Source organism: Peromyscus maniculatus, chromosome 23 (assembly GCF_049852395.1).
Source record: "Peromyscus maniculatus bairdii isolate BWxNUB_F1_BW_parent chromosome 23, HU_Pman_BW_mat_3.1, whole genome shotgun sequence".
NCBI classification, from domain to species: domain Eukaryota; kingdom Metazoa; phylum Chordata; class Mammalia; order Rodentia; family Cricetidae; genus Peromyscus; species Peromyscus maniculatus.
The window spans coordinates 40,551,518-40,578,885 of NC_134874.1; the positions used below are offsets into that span (position 1 = coordinate 40,551,518).

A 27,368-nucleotide genomic window follows, 5' to 3' on the forward strand; every position below is an offset into this window, starting at 1 on the left:
TCCAATTTCAGGGTTCTTTGGGTTAGGATACTACTGTGCATGTCAGAGCTCTTTGTTAGCTTAAGGCATGTACCAGTGCTTTAGGCTTTTTCTGCCTCAGACAGAATCTTGTAGTTCTCAATATTTGCACCCAAGTGCAGAGAAATCAATATGTACTGATATACTGACTAACTAATATGCATAGTAAAGACATATGTGAATATGTATACTTAGGTTTGTGCTACAGGCCACAAGAATAAGAACTCAGCTCATTATGGCAAAGTCACTACCTGGAGGGATCAAGGATTTCCTCCAGAGGAAGCCAAATTCCAAGGAACTTTTGGTGTTATTTGCCTTGTTATATATCAGCTGTATTCTGTTATGAAAATCATGTGTGCCTTCATAGTTTCCCAATTGACTTTTCCCTAAGAAGGTCTAACAGTATGGACTGATCACTCTCTGGACATACACATTCCAGGTATTTGGAGAACAGCCTCAGGAAAGGCTTTCTCTGGAATCAGATATCTCCCTTAGCCACTTTCAAGGACTACAGGAAATATCGCCCAGATGGGTGCCCAACTTCTGAGGATAACAGTGATAACAGCCCAAATGCCAGCCTCTTGACTTAAGGTAAATTCCACAAGGAGACACTGCCCAGGTGGTCGCCCAACTTCCAAGGACTAACAGTGATAACAGCCCACGTGCAAGTCTCCTGACTTAAATTCCACAAGGGAACTCCACCTGGGTGAGGTGGACATTAAGGAATAGCTTTAAACAATTTTGCTCAGACCTTCCCTTTATATACCGGGACTTCCAGGGCACAAGAAGAGAAAAAGAGAATGGAAGAACTAGATGGGTAAGAACCTGAGAGGAACAAACTGAGAAGAGGAAGAACCAGACTGAATGGTTAGAAGAGAGTACTAGAGAAACAAGATGGAAGATGAGGAAGAGCCAGATGGAGAAGAACAACATGGGGAAGAACAAGACGAGACAGGAGATGGGAGAGGAGCTGATATGGGAAAGAACTAGATGGATGAGAACCTAGAAGGGGCAGAACTAGATGAAGGAATTAAGATAGAACATGGAGGGGACAACAGATAAATGTAAAGAGATACTGGGCAAGAAAGGAGCTAAATATGAGAGTAGAGTGTATATGCTTGTAACTGACACAGAATAATAAAGTATATGGACTAAGGAATTTCATATACATAGATTGATTTCTTTTTTATCAAGGATTAATCATCAGCTGGTTGTAGGTTCTTCCCAGACCCTGGGAGGGGACTATCGAGGGGCTGCCCGCCCCCTTAGTCCCTGATAGGTTTGTGCATGAGTGAATATTTATATGTGTATATGTAAATGTGTGTGTTTATGTGTATTCATGTGTAAATGTTTGTATTTCTGTATGTGCATGCATACAACTGTGTTTTTATGTATGTTCATGTATGAATATATATGTGTCTGTTTAACAATCTTATGTCCTGGTTTTCTCCTCCATGTTTTAGTTATAGGATCTCTTTTCATGGACTTTTTAGGAAGAATCCTGGCTCAAAACCTCTGTCTTTTGTTGGGATGAGGCTTAACTACAGCAGGGTGGGTGCTGTTTGGGTTCCTGGATTTGCTTCTTCAGTGATGTGTGGGTTCCCTACTTCAGTCAAATGCTGATTCTCAGCCTCATGCAAGGTTACTGGAACAGAACCACTACCTCCAAATTTGCCATAGCATCTAATCAGGAAACAGTCTGTCCAAATACCACTGTCACTGTGGTTCATGCATTAGAAATGTTTTCACTAGCTTAAGGGACTGTGGAAACTTATTTTTGCTTTTACAACAACATGATGCATTTAAAGAGGTAAGACATAGTGCTTAAATTTCCTATTGACACTTTTATTCACTGTGACTGGGTTTCATATATCAGAATAATGCTTCTTTCCTTAATACTACAATGTGTGTGGGTGGGGGGGATATTAATTATTTAATTTTATTGTTCATTCAACATTTGAAGTCAATGCCATTTTCCCTGTTATTTAAAACAATTTTTAAATATAAATATATTTGGATAATATTCTTCCCATCCACCAAAGCCTTCCAGATCACCCACCCACCTAATATTAAGGTATTTCTCAAAATCAAACCAAACACAAAACAAGAGGAAAACCAACCAAAACAAACGCAAAAAAATTGAAATAATACCAAAGAACCCAAAACCAAACTGTAACCAAATAAAGAGACAAACACACAGACTGTGGAGTCCATTATATGTTGGGCAACTATTCCTGAACATGAAGCCTGCCCAGAGTGCTTGAATGTCCAGTGTGAGTCGATTGCAGAAAACTGATTTCCCTTATCCCAACTGACTTTAAAGGACAGTTCAGTTGTCAAATCCCCCCTCCCAGTGGCTAATTGTTCATTCATTCATTGTTTTTTAATGTAACAAAATAAAATATAATAATATGAAACAAAAACTAACATATCAAAGTTGGAGAATATAAACTAACAGAAGAAAAAGAATATCCAAAGGAAGATATAAGATTCAGAGGCCCACTCAGTTGCATACTCAGGAAACCCATAAAACCAATAAACTGGGAGCCATAATACATAAAGACCTAGGGGAGTCCTGTGAAGCCCCTATGCATGATGTCCCAGTCTCTGTGAGTTCATATGAGCTTTGATAATATTGATTTGGGGGGCCCTGTATTCTTGGTATTCTCAATCTTTCTGTTGTTATAGTCTTACTGACTCCTATTTCATGGGATTCCCTGAGCTCTGAGGAAGGGGATTGTGTGGAGACATTGATTTAGGTTTTCCAAAGACTCTCATTCTCTTCCTTATATCTGATTGTGGTTTTCTATATTTGTTCCCATCTGCTGCAGGAGGAAGTGCCTTTGATGACAGTTGAGAAAGGCACCTATCTACAAGTATAGTGGAATAGCGTTAGGAGTCATTTTATCTCTATATATTTTTTCCTTTTTTGTAAAACCAGTATTACTTAGTTTTGCCCTTCATTCCTGGGGTAATTAGTCTAGAGTTCTAGGTCACCTAAGCAGTGCCAAGGTTTGTTTCCATCTCATGGAGTAGGTCCTGTGTCAAATTAGTTATTAGTTGGTTACTCCCACAAGTATTGTGCCACCATTGTCCTAGCATATCTTGCAGGCAGTACACCATTGTAGATATAGGGCAGCATACATTTCTGTACCAAAGATGGTAGAACATAGCAGATGAATGAAGGCCCTGTGCAGGCACCAGCCTTGATCATTGACATAAAATGCTTCATTTTAGCTCTTCCTGATTTAGGGATCAGGGACCAATCAGTTACATTTATTTTTGTATGACACAACAAGCACTTTTCTGTCCTTTATTATGCATTTACTGGATATTCACCCCAACATTCAGAAGAAACTCAAGCTTAAGATGGATGCAAACCTGCCTAATAAGGTGAGTGAATGGTCCCTGGGGAGAGAGGGAAAATAATCAACCTCAACAAGAAACACTGTTTCCATAGTTGCATATAGAATTATAGTAAATACATTAAGAAATTATTCTTTTAGTGACAGTCACTGAAAATATAAGCATGGAAAAATTGTTTATAGAGAAAAACTAATCTCTGTAATTCTGTACTGACCCTGTAATATCCACTATCTCTAACTACGGTTACACAGTCCAAAGCATGTATAAAATCTCTGCAGATTTTTCAGTATAAGCAAGTGTCAGTCAAGTGTCTTCTTTAAGCTTAAATGGGTGTTTTGCCTGCATGTATATCTGTGTACCATGTGCATACCTGAAACATGAGGAACTCAGAACAGGGCCTCAGATTCCCTGAAACTAGAATTCAAAGAAATGTGCTTATCATGTGGTTACTGGGGATTGACCCAGTGTTATCTGCAAGAGCAAACAGTGCTCTTAACCACTGTGTCATGCCTCTAAATCCTCAAACAAGTGACTGATAGCATTCCTGGAAATGCTTTGGCATGACTGCTGTCAGTGGAACATTGCCTTGTCTTGCCAGGAGAGGCTGATTCAGCTATTGTCCCCAGAACTCCTCTCTCTAATCATAAAATTAGTCTTTAAATAAGGCAAGCAAATGAAGTTTCCAACCTTAACTGTTCATATCTATATTGTGGTCTATATAGTGCCCATGAAGTCACAACCATATATTATATAGGCTCCCTTCATATTTGTGACCAAACTTTGGTTTGGGGCTTATGTGACTGTCACATATTATCAGTGAGATATATACTTCAGACCTAATACTCACCCCTGCATTCTTATTTCATTCTGTTACTATGACCAATACAATGTTTAAAAGCAACTACGGAGAGTAAGGATTTATTTCATTTTACATTCTCTGACGACTGTCTATCTCACTCAGGAAAGTTAAAGTAGTATCTCAAGAGAGGAACTTGTAGACGGGCTGCTTGCAAGCCAATGAAGTTTCCAACCTTAACTGTTCATATCTACATTGTGGTCTCTACAGTGCCCATGAAGTCACAACTGTATATAAGCTCCCTTCATATCTGTGACCAAAATTTGGTTTTGTGGGGTTTGAGGTACTGGGATTATGTGACTGTCATGTATTGTCAGTGAGATATACACTTCAGAACTCATACTTACCCCACATTCTTGTTTCATTCTATTACTGTGACCAATACAATGTTTAAAAGCAACTATGGAGAGTAAAGGATTTACTTCATCTGACATTCTCTGATGACAGTCTATCTCACTCAGGAAAGTTAAAGTAGGATCTTAAGAGAGGAACTTGTAGACGGGCTGCTTGCCACTCGACAGCACTGCTTCTGACCACAGCACTGACTCACAGTCACAGAAGAACAAGAGGGACAATTGAGGATGCTGGTTTCTAAACGGATCACTCCCTGACCCGTACTATAAAGCTGGTCTCATGCAGCTTAGAGATAACCTGCCCCGAAATAGATCTGCTTACTGTGGGCTGGACTCTGCTAATCAAATAAAAACCTGGATGAGCCATTCCCAAATGTTCACAAACCAATATGATCTAGTAATCCCTCATCCTTCAGTTGACATCTGCTTGTCAGATGACCCTAGGCTGTATGAAATAGATAAAGTTAAGGATGACAGGACGTAAGACAACAACAGGAAGACTCTTACTACAGCCGAGCATGAACCTGAGTGGACCTCTCACTAGAATGGAATAGTTTTGTTCAGGTAGTATCCATTATTACCTTATTGTACCATCTTGAGTTTTAAAGGAGATAGTTCCTATTTGTTATTCACTATCAATTTCATATACTATTTGTGTTGAATACAGCACTGATATTCAGACAGCCTACCTATAGTAATATAATTGAGTCAAAAGTTTTACCTAACATGAATTGTAGATTGAAAGGCTTCATCTGGGATATAAAAAAGATGAAATGCAATATTCTGCACTATATTTCTTCTCTCTGAGCTTATCATCTCTCTATAAAGTTTTAACCTTTTTGACAACTGATTTATGTTCAGTGTGATTGGCATAAAGTCCATTTTTATAATGTGAAAAGGAAAACAAATGAAAACTGAGTATTGGGGTCTTGATATGGGCTTGTCCAGATAGTCTCCCATGTTGTCTTCACCATATGTTTCAGCACTATTTTAGCAAGTCAAAACACAGGACTGTTTTGAACATGACTTATGATGATAAATCCACTCACTAATCTGGGTGGAATGTGGATTTCCTAATGAGTTAATATATTTATATATGGACATGAAAATTAATTTCAAATCTTAACTCATCAAAATCTCTTTTTCTCTTCCCAGACACCTGCCACTTATGAAGCCCTGGTAGAGATGGAATATCTAGACATGGTGTTGAATGAAACTGAGGTTATATCCATTTGCTAACAGGGTTAACAGCATCAGTAAGAAATATTCTGAAATAAATGGTGTGATCATTCCCAAAGGGATAATGGTGAACATATCTATGTTCACTCTTAACTGAGATCCAAAATACTGGCTAGAGCCTGAAGAGTTCTGTCCTGAAAGGTATGAGGACACTGAAACATACAACCTATTGAGAAACAGGTGTCTCTAAGCATGATAAGATGTCTCTTACTGGTAACCACATAGGTATGAATTTATGTTATGTTGCATAAATGTTTGACTATAAAATTGTATTACAAAGCAGTAATTATTGTACAAACCAGGTATTTTAACCCAGAAAAAATATGACTTTACTACAATTTTTTGATTTTACTTTAAAGTCTTAAAACCTTAGCACACATCTAATTGATATCATAATATCAGTGGGCACATTTCTGTATGTACATAGGTATTTAAATTTTTAATATCAGTGTTCTCCTGTTTTAGGAAATGTTTATTGATTTTAGTAACATATAAACACTATTTTATAAAATGTATGGCTGTGTGTGTGCGTGATTGCACATGTGTGTCAGAGAGAGAAAAACACAATGACCATGATTAGGAAATCAATATCATATTTAAGTTGTTAGGTATATATTCCTTTGAGGTTGTCATATTGTCACAAGAACACTCTGAACATATCAAAACTTTAAGAGGCATTTCCATACTCATTGGTACATGTGGAAGGCATAGAAGGACTCCTCTTTGATGGTTCAAACACTCTCACTGAGTATAAATGAGAATACAAGTTCTCAGTCCTGCCTGTGATATGAGGCCAACACCCTCACCCTCATCTATTGGGTGAGTACTGGCTTTGCCTATCTACTCTCTAGAAAATTGAGATTTTCATCCTTCCTAAATCTGGATCAGGGTTTTGTGTGAATGGAGAGACATAAGCTGTCTGTAGGCACTGTATGCTGCATGAGAAGAGTTGATAGTTTGTAATTATTGTACTAGAAATAAAAATACAAAATGATATTTGTCTTTATTTTTATATGTTTGAAATTATAATTTAATTTGATTTTTCCCTCTCATTTCTTCTGACCTAACCTTCCCAATTACTTCTCACAGTCTTCTTCACATTCATAACCTCATTTTCCACCAATCATTATTGCTTGCATACTTATACATATATATACACTATTATTTCTAAATATAACCTGTTTGGTCAACATAATGATACTTACATTTAAATGTTAATATAATATACTGGCAGTTGAATCAGGAGGGAAACAATGAAATATTTGGTGTGTAAAGCGAATGAAAAAATTTTTTTAATTATAAAAAAGAATTTAGACATCCAGCAGCTTCTTTTGATAAGGTTCTTAATGCCAAAGACTTTGTGTTTTTAGCCATATGTCTCTGCTGTTGATGGACAGTATACATACAGTGCTTATTAGAGGAGTTGAATAGAATTGACCAATTTCTGTTTTCTGGCTAGGTGAGTTCTGTATCCCCTCTATATATCCACCACTTCAACCTCCTATTGTCCATGACTATAAACTCTGAAAATGTGCATTATGCTTAGAAAGTGTAGGCTCAGTGGGCATCACTCACTAAAGCAGGATGCAAGAAATGCAATAACCAAAAAAAAAAGGTTGAGGATATGATAAAGCACAGTGTATATAAGAAGTCTACAGAAGAGTTGTAATGTTTCTTTCATGTGTCTTCTTTGCAAATATCATTTGGATAGATACTACAAAGGAAAACTTCCAACCTGATCACCACAACAATCTTCTGACTCAACATCTGTTCTACAGAATAACACTTAATAAATATTTTAGAATCTTTCCTGATCCATAGTATGTCTCAAAGAACAGATAGTTATGATTTCTCAGTCACATTCCCAGACTCATAATTTTTATATAATAATATTTTATATAACGAGAAATAAAATTTTAGTTAGACATAGTTCTCTAGCTTTAGTATGTTTTGACCTAATGGAGAAGATTGAGAAGAGAGTCAGTGAGGGAAACTGTAAAAGACAAATTTCACTTGATTACTCTTTGGAAAAGACATAGAAAGTAAAAGATTTCATGGAAAAGCTAAATATGGAAAAAAAGGAGGCTGAGAAGGAAGAGGATGCTGAAGAAGAGAAAGAAGATGAGGAAGACCAGATTGAAATGAGGAAAAAGATAGAAAGAAAGGAGAAGAAAGATGAGAATGGATTAGAAATGTTTCATTAGTAACACACATCTCCTCCTTCCCTAAGGAACCAACACTTAACTTAAATATAAAGACTAATTCCATCTTCCTCTTTCATGCCAATTTCTCTGATGTTTTCACCCTGAGAACCCACAATATCACCACACATTATCTTATTAACAGTGGGATTTCCTTTGATGTAAAGGTGTAGAAAGAAACTTTAACTTTCAAATCTTCTAATGAATTAACCATGTTACAATAGGTATAGTAAACTCTAAAGTACCCTTGTATGATTTTGGCTGGTAGTTTAAGTGAAAACTGCAAATATGTCTCTCTTGTGTACTTCATGTTTTATTATTTATGTTCTTAATCAATTGTGACACCAGGTTCTGCAAGGAGAATAAAGGTAGAATCAATCCATACATATTCCTGCCTATTGTAAATGGTCCCATGTATTGATATTTTATTTGTGTTGAAATATGGTGATATTTTATTTGTTCTTTAATAAAGTTTGCCTGGTATTCATAGGAAACAACAAGCCATTTTAAGTAAACAAAGAGGTCAGGCAGTGGTAGCACATGCCCTTAATCCTATCACTTAGCAGGCAGGATCTCTATGTGTTCAAGGCCACACTAGGGAAGAGAGCCAAGCATGGTGACACACGCCTTTAATCCTGGTACCAGCCATAGTGACTGGAAGTCTGTGCAGACAGACAGAAAGTGACAGAGCTGTGTAGGAAGGGCAAGTGAGGAAACAGGGTTAAGAGAGCCAATCAGAAGGCAGAAAAGCAAGACATATAAAGCTTGGGTATACAGGAAGTCATACACATTTGGAAGCTGCAGAGTTGGTTTGGTAAGGTTAGCTGGTGGCTTTCCCTATTTCCCTGATCTCTAAGGCTTTCACCCCTATATTTGGCTCCAGGTTTTTTTTTATTTAATAAGACCATTTAGAAATTTGGCTACAGTCCCATACAATATATTGGCATGAGGTTTAACTTTGATTAACATAGCTTGCTGTAGGCAAAACCCCACAGAACTTCTTACTGCAACTGTGTGAATAAACATAGTTGAGGCAGAAAAATATTCTTTTTTTCCATGTATTTTTATTATTCATCACATTTTCATGAACTGGGGAGTGAATATATTTAAAAAGAAAGCCATGTGTGAACTCTAGGACCCTTCAGACATGAAGTAGTTTATGTCTAAGAATATATGCTATGGTCAGATAGAATCAGTGTCAGTTGTCTTATGTGATAATGTATGATATCCTGGAAGTTGAGCAAAGTTTTTTTTCTTTTCAATTAGTATATGTATATTCTACAAAAAGCCTGGGTTTTTGAAGCATATTCATATAGGTATACACTATACACAGATCATATTTTAAATAGTTTTTTTATGTTAACTATGTATGTGGACATGCCTTATCTCCAGGAGGTATAATGAGCACCTTATGATGCTGGTGTCATCTCAGATAATGCAAAATCCTTCAGCAGTCATGTGGCTTTAAAAGCTCCACAGTGATTTCCAAATATAAGTGCAGCCCAAATCACTGACTTAAGTCATTATTTATGGATATTAAGGTCTCTTTTATTGTGCCATTTTACTCAATTGTCCTCACATTTTAGTAACTCTGGTGTAGATTACAAGGTACCCATTTACATTTTTATAATAAGTCCATGTATTTTCTTCCCTTCCTCATTTATCATTATTTCTCATCCTGCAAGTTCATTCTTCTTCTTTTTTTTTTATCCTGGCATGATTGTACACCAGAAGGCCTGGGAATTGAACCTGGGTCCTCTGGAACATTAGGCAGGGCTATTAAACTACTGAGCCACCTCTCTCTTCTCATCCTGCAAGTTCAAGTCAATCAAATCTCTTCCAAGCCAAGAAGCTTTCCTAGCTTTTCTCTGTGCAATTTACTCCTGTATTCTACTGATGGTATCTTCAGACCGCCATCACCTATTAACTACCACATATACTTCTTGCTGTTTTTCTCTGTATATATAAAAGCATCCCCTAATTCCTTTATCACCTAATTTTATTCTTTCTAATAGCTAAAATGGTGCCCCAAAGGAACTTTGTATATTTAAAACCCTCAATAAAAATATAAAGGGTAATCTGTAGCTGTTCTGCAGATCTAGGGATTACATTTTTAAACTATTCTAAATATTAAAAAATTAACTTTTAAACATTTTTATTAAATCTTTTATAATCCATTTTTGTCACTTTCACCACCTTACTTCCCCTCTTTACCTCACCCCTTTACCACAATTCATCCCAGATCTAAGTATACATCCTTATTGACTCAATTTTATATTCTTTTTCTGTTTCTCTCAATGTCTCTCATTTTTATTTATTTATTTTTTTTTCTTTTGTCTACATAATTTCTTTTTTTTTTTTATTATTATTATTATTATTTTACAACACCATTCAGTTCAACATAATAGCCACAGAATCCCCTGTTCTCCCCCTCTCGCCCACCCCTCCCCCCAGCCCACCCCCCATTCCCACCTCCTCCAGATCAAGGTCTCCCCCGAGGGCCGGGGTTGACCTGGTAGACTCAGTCCAGGCAGGTCCATTCCCCCCTCCCAGACCGAGCCAAGTGTCCCTGCATAAGTCCCAGGATTCAAACAGCCAACTCATGCAACGAGCCCAGGACCTGGCACCAATGCACAGCTGCCTCCCAAACAGATCAAGCCAACTGACTGTCTCACCCGTTCAGGTCAAATTTAGTTTCTAAGGTGTGGAGCCTGGCCTGGAGTCTGGTTAACTTAGGAAAGGTCATACTTTTCCTAAGATTTTCCTAAGGTTTACAACACACCTCCACAGTTGGGCATATTTGCACATGCCCAGCAGACCTGGATACTTCTACCTAGCCAGTTCCAGGTCAAAATAGCCATTTCTGGGTCAAGGCATCTCATGTGACCAGGATCCATGACTTTGCATGGTTAAGTAAGAGCGCACAACTCAGCCATGTGATCTATGCACATGGTGGAGTAGTTACATCAACCTGTGCACGCCCAGCCTTCATAAGCCTGCACCATATTCCCGGCATTCTCTCGCTCCTCTTTTTCTTCTTCTTCTCTACACATGTGTCTCTTCCACAGGCCTGGGCACTCGTCCATCCCTTTCATCTTAATAAAACTCTTGTTAGCAGATTCTGTCATGTTTTCTGACATTTCCTTGCAGGGTAAGAGCGCCACAAAATAACTAACATATGGTGCTGAAACCGAGTGGGCACTTCCGGGTGCCCTGCACCTATAAACCCGTAAACTGGGGCCTCTGCTAAGCTGACCTATCTCTGTACTAAGAAATGGCCCAAATATGCTTTAGAAAACAACAAAAATGGCCACTGAGTGGCTCCTTAAATCCCGATATTTTACAGGAGTTCTCTAATTTCTGTCAGTGTTCATGTAAATGAAAGAGTTGCTTTCTTCTTTCTCAGTGCTAAAGAATCTCTTCTAGATTCCTTCTCTCCTGTTCATATGCTCCTAGATATGCCTAAACCGGAGAATTCTCTGACTCGGGAATCTCTGACTCTAGAACCTCCACCTATTCAACCTCCGGCTGCCACTCCTACTCCTAGGGCGATTGTTCCTTCAGCTCCTCTTCCGGATTCTTCTACTTATAAAGCTGATCTTCCTTCGGCAGCAGCTGCTCCTCCCGCGGCAGTGGTCTTTTCCAAAGGCCCTGCCCTGGCTCCGACCTTTACTCCTTCTACCACCCATTCTCGAACTGCTAAATTGCCTGACTCCAGCCATCCAAACCCTTCCACTGTTCTCCCTTTACTAGAGGTGGCTGGTGTGGATGGAATGATTAAACTTCATGTTCCATTCTCTCTAGCAGAACTCTCTCAGATAGAATGTAAGCTGGGTTCTTATACTTCTAATTCTGCTTCCTTTATTAAACAGTTTCAATATATAACTCAATCTTATAGTCTCACCTTTCATGATATATAAATGATACTTTCTTTTTTTTTTTTTGGTTTTTCGAGACAGGGTTTCTCTGTGTAGCTTTGCGCCTTTCCTGGAGCTCACTTGGTAGCCCAGGCTGGCCTCGAACTCACAGAGATTCGCCTGGCTCTGCCTCCCGAGTGCTGGGATTAAAGGCGTGCGCCACCACCGCCCGGCTTAAATGATACTTTCTAATAATTTACTTCCTGAAGAGCATGGGCGGGTATAGGAACAGGCTAGGACCCATGCAGATGAAATTCATCAGACTAACCTTTCACACCCCCCAGGAGCTGAGGCGGTTCCCATCCAAAAACCACACTGGAACTATAACACCCAGGGTGGCTGTCTAGCCATAGATAGGTTTATTACTTGTCTCCTGACAGGTCTCTGGAAGGCTGCCCTAAAACCAGTAAACTATGAAAAACTAAAAATTATAATTCAGGATAAGGATGAAAATCCCTCTCACTTCTTAGAGCGGCTCACCAAGGCTCTACTTCAGTTCACTAGCTTAGACCCAGAGAGCCCTGAGGGCAGGCAGCTTCTAATGACCCACTTTGTCTCACAGAGCTTTCCTAACATTAGGGATAAACTTAAACGTTTGGAGAATGGCCCTCTGACTCCACAGGTAAATGTGCTGGCTATAGCCTTTAAGGTGTATCATAGGAGAGATGAAAAAGCCCAAAAAAGGAACTGCCAGATGCTGGCAAGCACCATCCAACCGGCTCCCTGAAAGCCATCTGGTCCCTGTTTCAAGTGCAGGAAAGAAGGCCATTGGGCCCGGACTTGAACCACCACTCCACAAAGGGCACTGACAAGGCCTTGTCCAAAGTGTTGCCAAAAAGGTCACTGGTCAGCTGACTATCCTAATGTCCCAAGTGACATAGGAATGCCAGACGAAGACCACCCTCTGGCTGACTTTCTAGGCTTGGCCTACAGCAACTGCTGCCCGGTTTCTGCCCCGGCCACTCCCATCACACACAGGGAACCAAGGGTAATAATAAAAGTAAATGGGCACCCCATCTCGTTCCTTTTGGACACCGGAGCTCCTACTCTGTCCTGAGAGAGTTTTGGGGGCCCACCTCTCCTGCTCGTCTCCCTATTGTCAGGGTTGGGGGGACAGCCTTACCTACCTCATCAGACACTACCACATAATTGTATTTTCAGAGGCATTACCCACACACGCCACTAACCAACAGGCTGAGCTGATAGCTCTCACCCGTGCCTTCCAATTGGCACAGGGACAATCTCTAAATGTTTACACAGACTCTAAATATGCTTTTTATATCCTCCTGTCCCATGCTGCTATTTGGAGGGAGCAAGGCCTCCTCACAGCAAAAGGAGGATCCATATCTAACTCAGGCCAAATAATGGCCGTGCTGGAGGCTTCCCACCTCCCCAAGGCTATAGGAATTGTCCACTGTGGGTCTCATCAAACTGATAGCTCAATCATCTCTAGGGGAAACAACCGGGCTGACCAGGCAGCCAGAATAGTGGCCCTCCAGGGCCAAGTCTCACCTCAACTACCACAGGGAATCCATATAGTACAGCCTACACCCTCACAGGGAACTCCAGACACCAAACAAATTCTTTCCTATCTACACCAGCTCTTTCATCCTAATAATCTTGCTCTGTCTCAATTCGTAAAAGCTGACCTGCAGCCCACCTCTGAGGACTTATAGTTCTTAAGAACTATTACTACCTCTTATGAGATCTGCCATAAAACAGATCCCAATACCAAGTACACGAGTCAGCCTTTTCCCACCCACCAGGCTAGAGGTTCCCTTCCAGGAACTGACTGGCAGCTCAATTTTACCCATATGCCCACCATCAGGAAAGTTAAATATCTCCTTATGATGGTAGACTCATTTTCAAATTGGTTTGAGGCATATCCAGTTTCTAATAAGCGGGCTCAGACAGTTGCAGACCTCCTTCTCTGAGAAATTATTCCTCGGTTTGGGGTTCCTGCTTCTCTTCAGTCTGACAATGGCCCAGAAGTCTCAGATTTCTCAGACACTAGCTAAGGCTCTTAACATTCCTTGGCATTTTCATATCCCATGCTGTCCTCAATCCTCAGGAAAGGTGGAATGTACCAACTGGTCTTTAAAAAGTATTTTTACTAAGATGTCACAGGAATTTTATCTCAACTATGGAAGATTATTGCCTCTAGCTCTTCTCAGGCTCGGGGCTCTTCCTAAAAAGACTCTTTCAATTTCTCCATTTGAACTAATGTATGGAGAGCCAGTTCTAACACCAGGTCTTTTATCCAACCCTCCAACTGTTCCAGATAACCTGTTAACTCCCCTTTTATGTCTGTTCTATGGAGCTACTCAGACTGTTTATTCCCTCAGCTGTGTGACAATAATTGTCCACCTGCAATACACATTGGGGATCAGGTTCTTCTCTTCCCTCCAGGCCAGCACCCTTCACCCCTTTCTCCTAAGTGGCAGGGACCCTTCATGGTAATTCTTGTGACTCCTACAGCTGCTAAACTCGAGGGCTTTCCTCACTGAGTCCACCTGTCTCATCTAAAACCTTTTATCTCACCTCCATCCCAGAAAAATCTCTCTTCATATACAGTGAAACAAACAGGGCCTCTCACTCTCAAGCTCTAGAGGATATCAGGATCCACTGCCTTGTCACCAATTCCAGACGAATAAGGTATCACCCCTTCCTTTCCCAACCAGGGCCATACAGAGCCAGAGGCAAAAAGGACCATCAAAAATATCCAGGTGGTAAGGAAAAAATATAATACAACAATCTATCATTGTACAATACTCAGCAACTGATCACCTACGTTTCCTAAATGCTAACCTAATAAGGGAAACAGGTGCCTTAAATAAACTACCTCTAATAAGGCTTGTCTCAGATAAAAAAGTAAGCAGAGTACTAAGCCCAGATCTACCTCAGATAAATGTCACATGTCTCCATCTGGGCAGGCCAGATCTACCTCAGATAAATGCCAACTCCAAAAATAAACTAATAATAATTCTTTTTCTCTAAGCTTTTTCTATGTCAAAACTATCTTGTCAAACAAGGTTCCCAGCCACAACACAGATGGACAGCTTCAGAACAAGGGGATGGCAGAAGGTCATTCCAGGACCTCCACACCATCATGCCAGGACTTCACAAGCTACCCTCCCCATTTCCCCCAAGAGCCAACCAATGCCTACTATTCAGCTGGAAACAGTCTTTGAGAGAAACGTCGCCCCATACCCACTCAAACACAATTATTTTCTTTTTTTAAAAGGAAGAGTCAGGGATGATGGGTTCACAACATGCCCCCACAGTTGGGTGTGTTTGCACATGCCCGGCAGACCTGGACACTTCTGCCTAGCCAATTCTAGGTCAAAATAGCCATTTCTGGGTCAAGGCGTCTCATGTGACCAGGATCCTTGACTTTGCATGATTAAGTAAGATCGACCAACTCAGCCATGTGATCTATGCACATGGTGGAGTAGTTGCATCAACCTGTGCATACCTAGCCATAATAAGCTGGGACCATATTCCTGGATTTCTCTCTCCTCTTTTTCTTCTCTACACATGTGTCTCTTCCACGGGCTTGGGCACTCATCTGTCCCTTTCATCTTAATAAAACTCTTGTTAGTGGATTCTGTTGTGTTTCGTGACATTTTCTCGCAGGGTAAGAGTGCCACAAAATAACTAACAATACGATTAAAGAAAATAGACTGCCTTTCTAAGAGCTATCTGCTCAGCAAATCGTGGAGACAAGGTTTTTATCCACACACACTTTATTCTTCCTTGAGTTTGTGGATGTCTATGAGCATCTGCCTTGTTTTGTGTGTGGAGAACATTGTTTCCTTAAAATCAGCAACCATGTCTTACCTTACAAATTCTTTAGTCTCTTCTATGTGTACTTTTTATGTAAGGTGGCACATTTAAAAATGTATTTGACATGTCACTATAGTGAAACAGTGTCTTCTGTATATGATAGGATGGCTACACTGCTGAACTTGTAGAAAATATGGTTTCCTGTATAAGATCTAATCAAGTTCAAAACAGCAAACATTCTAGAATAGATGGAAAAGGAATCCACAAGTCCTGACCCCTAATAGAACTATGGGCAGTTGATGGCTGTCTAGTTAAGGAGAATCAGTTGTCTTTAATGGTAACCACTAACCATGTTTAATGGTAAACTAACTGCACTCCAGTGAATGGACCCACATGCAAGATTTTATGGGCATCAGATATTAGACTCTATGAGTTATTAACAATAGAGAGTATTGGAACTTCTGCCACTCAAGATCAGGCCACACCAGGCAGAAATAGAGTAGGTTACAACAGGTAGAACTGGTGAGTGACTCACCTGCCAGAGGAACTGTACCCCTCCTTAGATTATGCATACTAGGTCCCTTGCTTATGCCCAGGCTACCATCCACCTTGTTCCTGGCCCTGCTTCTGGGTCCTGCCCCAAAATCCCAATGGACTTCCAACACTCAGAGGCAAGATACGCCATTCAGAACCAATGAGTGACCTGTGGAACAAAAATAAGACCAAAATGCTTTCACCCTAAAACTAAGGCCTAAGATTTTTTCCTTTTAGGTACAGGCCATAAGTTACTGAAACAGGCCATGAGTTACTGGAATAGGCCATGAGTTACTGAAACCAGTCAGTATAGATTCTAGAAACCAGGAAGTGTAAAGTACAGAGTCACAAGGTAGTCATGAGGTAATGACTGCAAGGACTATGGAATGTCCTCTCCCTGGTTCCCTAGGTAACTGTTTGACCAAAGAATGTTCCAACCCTGGTTTCCAGGGTAACTGACCATAGAAATATCCCCACCTGAGGGCATCCAATAACAAATAGTGGCCCACAATCACCCCCTTAGAAATAAGATTAAGCCATGAATTCTAGAAAGTCCCTAGAAGCGAGCCAATTAGAAATGTATCCTTACTAGCACCCCTAAATGATGTAACCTTGTGTTTTTGCCTATAAAACCTGAGCTTTCAGAGAGGCGGGCACTTCATCCTGCTTCCACTATGTTGTATCTGTTGGATGAAGTCGCTGCCTAGGCTTGTATTGCTTTTGGATACCCCAAATTAAACCTTGCTTTTGCATTCTGACACGCTTGTCTTCAGTGGTTTCTCTGGGGGTTGCAATCTGGTCACAACATAATCCACCTGTGAGTGGAACTGCACCACTCCCTAGATTCTATATTCTACAACCCTTCCCACAGTCCGTGACATCCTAACTCCTCACTGCTTGCATACTGGCCCCTGCTCCCAACTCCACTGGACTTTCTCCACTCTGGCATAATCCACACCATTCAGAACAGGCACAAGCTGTAGTAGTAACTCCCATGCTACCCCCACCCATTCACCATGTCTGAGGAAGGGGCTGTGGATCAAAAAACAGAGACAAGAGACAGCAGGTCATTTGCCTCAGCAGAATGCCGAATGCCATTTATTGAAGGGAGGAAGAGGCCTTAAATACAGGCTTATAGCACGGTGGGAGAACCCTGGAGGACAGAAATTTGCTACTGATGTTCTACATTCTTGGACCTAAGTTGTTAATGCCCAATATGCAGGATACACAAAGAAGGAACCTCAGGTGAGCATTCAGGAGGAAGGAAACCAGCAGGAAATCAGCATAGAGAGGACATCTGGTCAAGGTCAGCAAGCAAGGCAACAGCTACCCAAAACAGGGGTCCAGGGCCCTACAAGAAGCCACACCAGCTTGAACTGAATTCAGGTACTTGGGTGCAGGCCACACCAGTCAGAAGAACAGGTCAACACCACACCAATCAGAACACCTGCTGCAGCAAATGACATGCTATCCACAAAAGACTGATATTTGGATAGAGCCTCTCAACTAGACCAGAAATCCAGGTCTCAAGTCCAGAAAACCAAGATAGACAGAGACCAAGGAACAAAATACTCACCTAACAAAGACAAACTCAGAAATCAGGGACTAGAACTAATCAACCCAAACCCAGATGAATAAATGTCAGTATTAAGATACAATCAATAACAGACAGGGCAATATGGTAATACCAGAGACCAGCTATCTATTGACAAAAAGACCTATACATTCCAACACAGCAGAAGCACAAGAAAACATCCTTAAAAACAATTTCATGAAGATGATAGATATATGGTTAAAAGGAAATGGAAAACTCCATTATAGAAGTCAAGGAAAAGATAATCACATTAGAGGAAATCTACAAATCCCATAAAGAAAGTCAAGAAAGCAAAAATAAAACAAACAAACAAAGAGGTGAAGGAAACTATTCATGACATGAAAATTAAAATAGAAGCAATAAAGAAAACACAAACTGAGAGAATTCAGGAAATGGAAAATCTAGGTAAGTGAGCAGTTACTACAGACACAAGCATCACCAATAGAACAGAAGAGATGAAAGAAAGAACCTCAGGCACTGAAGATATGATAAAAGAAGTATATTCATGAGTCAAAGAAAATGTTAAATCTAAAAAAAAACTCTTAAAACAAGTATTTCCACCTTTGACACTGGCTTCTAGTAGCACAGGGCTCAAAGGGAATCGAAAGAGTTGGCATACTATGACTTACTTTATCTGAGGTGGTAAGGGAATACTTACATATTCTCTTGAAGGTTTCCTTCAGACCTTTTTATTCTTCTTTTTTATTCTGATTCTGTATTCTGTCTTTTTATTTTTCATCTACACCTTATATACCCCAACATTAATCTTTCAGGAAATATCAAAATTACCACACAGTTACATTTATTTTTCAAGTAAATGATTACAATGAATAAAAGTCAAAAGCAGCATGGTATCCATAACCCTAATATGAGTAAACATTTTACATAACCCAGGTGAAAAAAAATTATCCCCATGTAACCAGATAAATTCATACCCAAGCAATTTGTTATAGATTAACAGAGTATAAGCAAGCAAGGTATTTTTCTCAGCTAGTTTTTTTTTTACTGGCAAGCTACATTTACATTTGCAAAGAAAGAACCAATAATTTTATTATTTATCTTAAAAGGCAATGTTATAAGGAATTTTAACGGGATGAAAATCCCTAAATTTTTACACATGAAAAATAATTGATCAGCCCTACTTTAAATTTTTAAGGTACGTATCCACTCATCCATAGCTTTCTATATCAGCAGAGAGGGAGCAAAAATGGGTAGAAAGAATTAATCATCACCTTTGACCACCAACCAATCCTCCCAAGGAAAGTACATCAGCTAATAATAACTGGGCTGCTTTGTTTTTGATCTCAAACCTCCAAGGTGTTATCACAATATCTTAAGCTACCTGAAGACATTCTAAAGCTTTGTTTCGTCTATGATGCACACCAAAACCCGAGAATACATCTCCCAACATTAGGGTTAAAAGAATTCCAGCCAACCGAGCTCCTGGAACTCATTTGTTTTTTAATCATTAACCTAAGCCAGAGTCTATAGGATTCATGTGTTCTAACTATGTGACACTTCCTTGTTTTATTTTTTATCCTCTGCAGCCTCTGCTTTATTAGGGGCAAGGGCAACATTTTGCCCTACCTTTACCTATGTTAATTTTCTACTAAACTAACCTCTATCATAATTCCTTAGTATATTTATTAAACAACCTCATCATCACAATCCTATTTAAACTAATACTATTATTGGATAAAATTACTGCTTCATTTAAACAGTAAAACTTAGGAGGAAATAATCTTCATAGTAATCCACAGTAAAATACCAGTAGAATTGGATATTACCATGAGATAAATACACTACATTACAAGCAGTGGTGATCTCCCCACACCAATTCATACCAGGCCAGTCACCAGAGAAAGATGGCAACAGCAAACATGTATAGGTACAGCAGAAGCAAAAGACATTCTGCAGTCTGTTATCTGGAAGACCTGCTTATGTAAGAGTCACTCATTAGTGATTTGCCTTCTGGTGAGCTGACATTCTGAAGTCAGTTGCCATCCTCAGCTCCTCTGACATGGCCAATGGAACATTTGAATTGTAATTGTGAGTTAAATATATTTTATTAACATGCCTTCTGAAATGACTTTATATATAAAAGCTTTCCTATTTAATCCATACCATCTAACCAAGCAAGTGAATGATACTAATATTTAAACATATGTTTTATACTAATATACATAAAAATATTTATTGTAGATGAATTTCTAAACAGTGTTATTAAATAAAAAACTCGGCACCAAATACAGGGTTGAAAGCTGTAGAAATCAGAGAAATAGTGAGAATAACAAGCTAACCTATGCTCACCAAGCTACTGTAGCTTCCCAAGTAAACGAGCTTCTTCCTGTCTAACCTGCACTTTATTGCCTTGCTGTTCTGCCTTCTCATTGGCTCTTAGTACAGCTACCTCACTTCCTCATCACTGCCTGTCTGTACAGACCTCCAGGGCTCTATAATTGGTACTGGGTTTAAAGGTGTGGGTTATCACTCCTGGCTGTGTCCTTGAACACACAGAAACTCTGCCTGCCATGTGATCAGATTAAGGGTGTGTGCTACCACTATCTGACTTTTGTTTATGGCCAGCGATCTATGTCCACTGATCTCCAGGCAAACTTTATTTATTAACATACAAATGAAATATCACCACAATAAATAATATAAATATAAATACAAATATAAATATAAATGATATAAATATAAATAGTAATATAAATAATATAAATATAAATACAAATACAAATATAAATAATATAAATATAAATATAAATGTAAATGTAAATGTAAATGTAAATATGTAAATGTAAATGTAAATATGTAAATGTAAATGTAAATATGTAAATGTAAATGTAAATATACATATACATATAAATATAGATAATAATATAGAAAATAATATAGATAATAATATAAATAATATAAATATAAATGATAATATAAATATAAATAATTTAAAGACATTGAAAAAAACACCAGAAAATGGAAAGTTCTCCCATGCTTAAAAACCAGTGAGATAAATATTGTGAAAATAATCATGCTCTAAAAGGCCATATACCTATTTAAAGCAACATCCACAAAAATTCTGATAAAATTCTTCACAAAAATTTAAAACAGCAATGTTCAACTTCATAGGGAACACACACACACACATAAACAAGAAAAATACAGAATAACTAAAGCAATACTGAATAATAAAAATACAAATGGAGATATCACCATCCCATTTTTTAAGCATTACTACAGAACTATAGTAATAAAAACTGCATAGTATTAGCATAAAAACAAACATTGATCAGTGGAATTGAACTAAAATCTAGTCCACAACCTATGAACATCTGATTTTGAAAAAAATAAAAGACACACTGGGTGGAAGAGATAATCTTCAGCAATGACACTGATCAAACTGAATGACTACATGAAGAACAATGAAATTAGGTCCATATTTAATTCTCTGAATAAAATTCCACTCAAAATGAAGCAAGGACTGCAACATAAGGCCAGATAAACTGAATATGAAATAAGAGAAAGTGGAGAATAGATTTGAATTCATTGACTTCAAAATTACTTCTTAATACTTCAGCTATAGCACAGGATTCTAAGGGCAAAGATTAAAATAAAAGAAACCCCATGAAGATAAAAATATTCCATATTACAAGGAACACCATCATCCAAACAAAAATGCACTCTACAGAATAGAAAATTTTTTAATCAATTATACAGAAAACAAACCATTAGTATCTAGAATACATGCAACTTAAAACTTGAAAGTGAAATCATTTTGATTTGCATTTCCCTGATGACTAAGGATGTTGAGCAATTTCTTAAACGTCTTTAAGCCATTTGAGATTCTTCTATTGAGAATTCTCTGTTTAGTTCTGTAAAATAAGTAACCCAATGTAAAGTGGGGTACAGAAATAAGCATGGAGTTTTTTGGTTTGTTTTTTCAAGACTGGATTTCTCTCTTTAGCCCTGGCTATCTTGGAACTCACTTTGTAGACTAGTCTGTCCTCAAATCAATGGCTGAGATTAAATAATGTGCCATCACTACTGAGTTAGCATAGAGTTCTTGAAAGATGAAACACAAATAGCTGAGAAACACTTAAGGAAATGGTCAACATCCATAGTTATAGGGGAAATGCTAATCAAAACAAATTTGCGATTTTGTTACACCAATCAGAATGCCAAAGATCATTAAAACAATAAAACTAATGAGAGCATAAGCTGTTGAGAATGCAAGGAATTGGGACAATATATTCACTGCAAATTGGAGTGCAAACATGTATAGCTACTGTGGAAACCATAGGAAGATTCCCAAGGAAGCTGCTAATTGTCATACCTCAAGATCCTGCTATACTAGTGAGTATACACCATTACAAGGACACTTACTCATCCATGTTCAAAATAACCAGAAATTGAACACACCATAGATATTCATCACTGATGAACACATAATGAAAACATGCTGTCTTTACACAATTGCATAGTATTCAATAACTAAGATAAAAGAAATGCATGATAGAAGGAATGGAGCTAGGAAAAGAAGAGGTTTCTGGGCTGCATGAAGCATACACCCACTGCTTCCCAGAGTGACCAGTGAGCATGGTTCCCAGATCTGGCTGTAAATGCAGTTCCACCATGTTGAGAAGTTGAGGTGGGCAGAGTCAGCAGCCAAAGCTGCTATTTTAGCCCTAGTAATGCTTCAGTTTAAAGCAAAGATTCATAATAAGACAGGTTGTGATAAAATAAGACTTTAAATGGTTTACAATGTATGTAAAAATGCATGTATGCTTGAAAAAGAGAGGAAAAGGAATATAGACAGTTATATAAAGAAATAGTTTTAAAACATAAAGTCTTTAAAGAGACAGTAGAGGTAATATAAAAAAAATAAGCCACATAAGGACAGATATTACACAGAGAATCTGGATTATGTTGTCTCTGTGATTTTTAACTGCAGAAAGATATTTGATTGTAAAAGGTGCTTAATTAAATATAAATATTAGTTAAAGATATCTTGATTTCAAAATCTTTGTTTAAGGATACGTTGCTTTGGATAAGAGGTTCTGCTTTTGAAGACAAGTACCTGTGGATTGCATCTAGACTAATATGATTTGACCAGCCAAGACCCCCTGAAAAGTCTTCAATGACACCATGGCCCAGATCTTCCAACACTCAAAATCAACCTCCAGGCAACTGGCTCAGAGACTACAGGCTCACAGACTGCTCCAGTCAGGACTTGACCATAATCCTAAAACTTTCTTTGTATCCCCATAAGAATATAGTGCCCCCTTTCAGCAGTAAGCAGCTTAGAAAACTACACCCACATTCCCAAAATATGGATTATGGATATTTGTGTTTGTTCAGGTTGTTGGTTACAAATTGTTATTGATCATAGTCAATATCTTTCTAAAAGAAGAAAGGGGGGCAGGGTGGTGGTGGTGCATGCCTTTAATCCCAGCACTCAGGAGGCAGAGGCAGGTGGATCTCTGTGAGTTCAAGGCCAGCCTGGTCTCCAAAGCGAGTTCCAGGAAAGGCACAAAGCTAATCAGAGAAACCCTGTCTCAAAAAAACCAAAAAGAAAAAAAAAAGAAAGAAAGAAAGAAAGGGGGATATAATATGGAGTATCAGTATGTAGATATGATAGGATAAAAAATAGATTGTTGAAGGCGCAAAGCTACACAGAGAAACCCTGTCTCGAAAAAGCAAAAAAAAAAAAAAAAAAAAAAAAACTGAAACTACTTTTAAAGAACAACTTGTTTAAAATGTTTTACCTTGGTATAGATTTTAGTTTATTGATACAAATTTAAATTTGTTATATTGTATGTATACTTCTACTCTTTTTTAAAGTATTATGTTTGGGTAGCTCATTTCAATTGTAAGGGATAACTATGAAATACAGATTAATAATTAGTCTTCTATGATAGTCAAACTTATAGTCATGTTAAGTTTTCTAGGTATACATAGATATATTTCAGTTAGGTAGGTAAATCTTGAAACACTTCAAAGACCCACAGAATGTGGCATTTAAAATGTTTTAAAAACTTAGATTTTTTTTGAACATTGAAACATGTCTGCTCCTGGTAACACCAATATACTTCAGAGAAGATAGTGGGCATTGAAGAAACTCATTATGGACTTTGCCTTCTTTGTGGCAAAATTTAGCCACACACTGGGCAAAAAAGTGCACTTGCTTCACCTGCTTGATAATATGTTGTATCGACTGGACATTCAGGGCCCATAGGAAGGTGACTACTGAACTTTGCAAGGTGAGATGGTCCTTCAGGTTCCTGCTTCACAAAAGAAACTGCCTGACATTCTATATGACACAGGAAGAAGTGACTAAGAAACTTGAGGCCTGTGGCCTGAAGATAAATGCCTCAAAGTTGCAGAGAATCTTTGGATGTCTGCTTAGGCAGACAGCTTTTCTGTCATTCTAGATTTTTGAAAGTTGCTTACAATGCTATTCCTGTTTACTTAGATAATATTGTATCCTTCTGAAGTCTTTGATTTAGTTGAAGACTAGATAGTTATGATTTTCTTTGGTTATGATAAGAGATAAGGTAGATATGAAACCTTAGACTCACAAATATAGGATAGGTAGGATATCTTTTTTAATTTTGCCAAATACAAATAGATTAGATATTATAACAGTAATTCTTGCTTGATAAATATTCTATTATATGTAATTTTACTGTTAAATTTAAACCCTTCTTTTTATTAGACAGAGAGGGGAAGGTTTTGTGGGATGTTCTGCATGTTGTGAATATGTGTTGCTTTGATTGATTGATAAATAAAAAGCTCATTGGCCAGTAGCCAGGCAGGAAGTATAGGCAGGATAAGCAGACAAGGAGAATTCTGGGAAGAGGAAGGCTGAGTCAGGAATCACCAGCCAGACACAAAGGAGGCAAGATGATAAGGCAAAACTGAGAAAAGGTATCAAGCCATGTGGCTAAACATATATAAGAATTATGGGTTAAATTAAGTGTAAGAGCTAGTCAGTAATAAGTCTGAGCTAAGGGCCATACAGTTTATAAGTAATATAAGCCTCTGTGTGTTTACTTGGGTCTGAGCAGCTGCAGGACCAAACAGGACACAAAAACACTGCAGCTACATTACACCTTGTTGAGTATTGGCCAAAGAGGACCCACTGAAACCCCTAAAGATTACAATGTAATGCAAAAGGGTATTGGTTACTCTCCACAACCTGATGAAAATGAAATATTGTAGAATACAAGACCTATATTTGTCATCAAACAAAGCAAAGTTGAGTTGTTACCTTGATAGTAGTTGAATGTATTCAGAGGGTATCAGAAAAGAAAAGTAATCATCAATATACCCCAGTTACACACCTCACAACCTACAACAGTGACCTTCCAGCAACATATACTGGTGCAATAGTGACACAAATATTATGGGAAGAAATAGTCTGGTGGGATATAAAGCCTACTCAATGAGATGGAACCCAGACCTGACACTGCTAAAATGAAAAGTAACCTGAGACTAGATAGGTCATGCTCTAAGAAATAGGTATTTTAATACTATTGTTGTACTAATGGAACATAGCAATAAAATTACAGTATTATCAATTATATAGCTATAGATATGAGGTTTCTATTGCTGTGAAGACCCACCATTGCCATGGCAACTGTTATAAAGGGAAACATTTAATTGGGGTAGCTCACATTTTCAAAGGTTTAATCCATTATCATCATAGTGCAACATGGTGACATGTAGGCATATTTGGTACTAGAGAGATAGCAGAGTTCTACATCTTCCACAGGAAGTAGGAAGTGAACTGAAATGCAAGACATTGCTTGAGCATGTATGAGACTTTAAAGGCTGCCTCTACAATGACACATGTCCTCCACCAAGTCCATACTTACTCCAAGAAAGCCACATCTCCCAATAGTGCCATACCACATGAGCTTATGGAGGATAACTACATTCAAATTACTACAGCTTCTAATGACATATTGCTATACCCATAGATCAGTGTGAGGTCCTGATGGGAGCTCCAGCTTTTATTATAGGCATGTTGATGTAGTTTGTGCATATGAAAGTCAGAAGGCAATGGCAGATTCACTGCAACTGGTGTTATAGAGGGTTGTAAGATGGGACCCCAACTGGGTCCTCTGCAAGAGCACTGAGAACTCTGAACCATGAAGTTGTCTCCCAGCCCCTACTGTGTGATTCTTAAAAAATTACTTGTGGAGGTCGTCCCATTATGGTTGTGATGTGAGTTCACAAGTGACAGTGACAATCACCATAGAGTGATATTACTAAGGTGTTGTTTTTCAGCCTGTGAATTCATCATGAGTGAATGAACCCTGAATAGTTATGACATCTATATAGAGCATAACCTTCAGTGGACTATCATGAACACATTTGTGACGCAAAAACACATCCAACCAACTTCACTACCCTAACTGGATGTTCAATTTGATTGGGATTGTGCTTTGATACAATTCTAGTTATCTTAGAAACTTATAAAAGACTCAACTCTCGATGGACCTTAGAGCCACAGTAATTGTTGGGATCATGTAAGACTTGCCCTGATACCCTACTGTGCACTCACCCTGTTTTCTTAACTTGACTATAAGAGAACATTACAGCTAACTTTACTTACCTTGGATTCCCATACAAAGGGCTTTTAAAACCTAAGCTAATGCACAGCTTTTATCTTACATTATGTATCCCCTGTGATCCTGACTCATAATAACACATCTTTATGTGTGGGTTGCGGTAATCATTTGCTTAAAAAAGGCAACAGATAGGAAACAACCTGATAAACAAATATTCACCATAAAAGATGTAATCAACACATAGATACAGATTGCTAGTGTATATCTGCTTTTGCAGTCTGTTTTTGTTTTCTGGCTGTTTCAGGGTTTGTTGGGGTCAGTAAATTAATTCCTGCTCTATAAACACTGCTAAAGTTTTCTCTGAGGAATCTGCCATTATCCCTTTGCCATGCTATGTTTTCTGCAATGTCAGATAAATACAGAGCTAAGTGCTTTATTGGGCCACATACATAAGCAATAGGTACAGTCAGATTCACATGCACAGATTGCAGATAGACCATCACATACCACACACAGAGGAGCGTGGAGTGGAAAGAGTGGAGAGATGGAGCTTGAGCTTCTCTTTGTCAAACTACTCCAAAGAAGAGTGCTGAGGTAACACAAACACAATTTGATGCCTCTTGGTGTTCATTTAACTGACACAGGGACTGGGAACATATTAGTCAGCAATGCCCAGGCTGTTTCCTTCATAACAATATTGTATAAGGAGAATATGAACAGAAACCATCAATGATGGGAAAAATATATGTAACCAGGCATTGGTGGTATAATTTCTTTACTCTAGCTCTTGGAAGGCAGAGGCAGGTGGACCTCTATGAGTTTAATACTAGCCTATTTTACAGTTGAGTTCCAGGAAATCTAGAGCTACACACAGAGAAACTCTGCCCCCCCCAAAAAAAAAACAAATAAAAAGATAGGAAGAAAG

At 38.5% G+C, this 27,368-nt stretch overlaps 1 protein-coding gene and 1 long non-coding RNA gene across 2 annotated transcripts in view; both read left to right on the forward strand.

The window, feature by feature from the left end:
• The window catches only part of LOC121826472 (cytochrome P450 3A4-like), a 157,653-nt gene that overhangs the window by 68,494 nt on the left and 61,791 nt on the right, over positions 1-27,368 (forward strand). The window lies entirely within an intron of this gene.
• LOC143270487 (uncharacterized) lies at positions 4,995-6,826 on the forward strand. The gene is made up of 2 exons (XR_013047660.1): positions 4,995-5,157; positions 5,749-6,826. It is a non-coding gene; the product is annotated as an uncharacterized LOC143270487 (long non-coding RNA).